Below are 2934 nucleotides of genomic sequence, written 5' to 3'. Positions count from 1 at the left end.
TAGTAAATAAATCCAAACAGATTCTTCCAAACTGCAAAGCAAACATCAACAGATTCTTCCAAACTGCAAAGCAAACATCAAACAACAGATATATACATATACTTGTGTATATTTGTGTGTGTGTATATAAAATATATATATATATATATATGCTTTAAGTGCTTTCTCTGTTAAAAAAAAATAAAACCCCAAACACATGCTTTATGCAGAGTTTGATGTTTTAACAAATAAAAACACCATCAGTTACTTCTGAAGTCACTTCTTAAGTGGCTGAGACACTTCCTCAGGGCTCCCTTGATCTTCCTCAGACTATAGATCGTGGGGTTCAGTATAGGGGTGAAGATGGTATAGAATGCAGACATGACCTTATCGTGTTTAAGTAACCTGTAGGATTTGGGTCTCATGTAGATCAAAATTGCACCACCATAATAGAGTCCTACCACAGCCAAATGGAAGGAGCAGGTGGCAAAGACCTTCTTGTGGGCTTCTGTGGAATGCAAGTCAGGACAGCAGTGAGGATGAGGCTGTAGGACATCAGGATGAGGGACAAGGGGATGAGGAGCATCAGCACACAGCAGAAGTACATGGCATACTTCAAGGCAGAGGTGTCACTGCAAGCCAAGTGCACCAGTGTGGGGGCCTCACAGAAGAAATGATTGATCTCATGCCTGTTGCAGAAGGGGAAGCTCAAGGAAGCAGCAGCCTGCGTGAGGCCATCAGCTGCCCCCAGGAGCCAGGACCCCAAAGCCATTCTCAGACACAATGGCCAGCTCATGAGGGTGGCATACTACAGTGGGTGGCACAAAGCCACATAGCGGTCATAGGACATGGCTCCTAAGAGAAAGCACTCTACACCACCAGTTGTCTGGAAGAAGAAGATCTGCAGCCCACAATCCACTGGGGAGATGAACTTGTTTCCAGTCAAGTAGGCAGCTGCCATCTTGGCCACGATGGTGGAGATGAGCACCATGTCCATGAAGGAAAACTGGCTCAGCAGGAAGTACATGGGCGTGTGCAGCTGGGGGTCTTGGTGAATCAGGAGAACCATGAGGCCATTACCAAGGAGGGAGGTGACCATAAGTGCTACAATTACCCCAAAGAGAATCTGGTGGGCTGTTGTGTGATTGAAGAGGCCCAGGAGGATGAAATCTGTGGTCATGTTCCCACGGTCCATGACTTCAAACAGAGGAGCTGCTCTCAGCGGAAAGAGATGAGGGAGGCTCCCACATTTCAACACCACATGTGAAGCACAGGTTCCTAGAAAAATGTGATTTTAACAAATGAAATCTATCTTAAGTCTTTCATCTGACACTAGGAAAATGCTTTAAGCTGTATATAAAATTACCTGAAAACTGTTCTTATATTTCCAAATTTTAGGTAATGAGTACCTAGTAGGTTGAGTGTTGATTAATATAACAAATTCATAGTTTGATAATTTGCTATCAACATTACTTGACACAAAAATGCATGAGAAGGAAAGTATTCACATGCTTTGTCATTCACATTTTGGCTTGGATTATATTATTCATTGTTAATAATTTTAGTAGCAGAATCAACTCAATATTTTAGTTATGGGGATGCTATGTACATCACAATGAAACTTACACATCTAGAACACATTCAAAGGTTTAATCTACAAATGTCAAGTTATCTTCCCTGACATTGCTTAACCCTGCAAGCCTTTTTTCTTTCAAAGAAGATGACTGAACACTCTCTGACATAGAACTTAGAAGGACAGTGCATTAGGTGATGTGTGATGCTGAGCCTAAACACCTGACAGCCACAACCTGCAGGAGGAAATGGTTCAGTTGCCTCACACTGCAGAGGTTTGGATCATGGACTGTGGGCTCCAGGGCTGCAACATCACGCGGGAATTGTGGGGCTGAGAAAAGTTGCATTTTGCTGTAATGATCTGTTGCTCTTCTGTCATACAAATGCCCAACTTACTAGGAACTTGGGAGATCATAGTACTTTATACACCAGTGAAGCTCCATCAATACCTCGATCATTCTCAAGAGGATCTAAATTTCTAATCCCATTTCTATCTTTGATCCATTTCTGCCACACCTGCTCTAACCTGTTCAATAAAACTGTCAAAGGCTGCAGAGATGTAGACAGTAATTCCCTCCCAAGGTTACTGTCTGATTCTCATCTTCCATGGCAGAAGGAGTTCATGGCATCTGGGGCCTTTCCTGCACCCACACATTACACATCCTTCTAACACCGAGGACCAATACTGACAGAAACTGTGTTACCCTGGCCCAGAGCACTGCTGAGCCTAGTGTTTATACTGAGTGCCTCAGCCTATTGCAACAGTGACACGTCACCCTCCTCAACCTCACACTCCCTCTGCTAAACCTGCGACCTGCACACCAGTGTCCCTCACATGGGGTTGGCTCCTGGAGCTCTGCTCTGCCCAGCAGCTCCACACTGGGCAGGAGCTCAGCCTGCTGTCTCATCTTCCTCTTCCAGCCTCCCCCATTGCTGCAGGACTTTCAATCTGACCTGCCCAGGAGTCATCAGTAATTCAGTGACTGTGGGCTGCTTAGAACACTTCTTAAATTCCTTTTCATGCTATTCAAATGGAGTGCATCTTGATGTAGTCCTAATAAGTACATTCACATTTCAGAGCGACTGTCACTGGTGTCCAGGCCTGAAAGTCCCTGCATTTCTCCAAACTGAAGCTCTATAGAAACTGAGCTGAAAATCCCCCTCTGCTGCCAGAAACCACCATTGTTCTTCAGCACACACTGAGTTACACCAGGTCACTCACATGTGGAACGTGTTTGTATCTGTGCGAGTGCGGGAGTGTGAGTTTCTTCTCCAAGCACTGATCATGATGTCCTCGGGTCATCAGTGCCCTCTCAGTGTCAGTGTGTCCTTCCTCTGGGGTCACCCGCTCCCCTTCTGGCTCACACCTGGTTTGTTCCTTTG

The 2934-nt window shown here is 45.1% G+C and overlaps 1 pseudogene; it reads right to left on the bottom strand.

The window, feature by feature from the left end:
• Positions 1 to 239: 239 nt before the first annotated feature.
• Positions 240 to 1177, bottom strand: LOC106008345 (olfactory receptor 2T8-like; annotated as a pseudogene).
• Between the last annotated feature and the right edge of the window lie 1757 nt (positions 1178 to 2934).

This window comes from Heterocephalus glaber, unplaced genomic scaffold (genome assembly GCF_053883595.1).
Source record: "Heterocephalus glaber isolate CG9 unplaced genomic scaffold, H.glaber_assembly_v1.0 deba00001461, whole genome shotgun sequence".
Taxonomy (NCBI): Eukaryota; Metazoa; Chordata; class Mammalia; order Rodentia; family Bathyergidae; genus Heterocephalus; species Heterocephalus glaber.
This window is presented reverse-complemented; position numbering and strand designations above follow the sequence as displayed.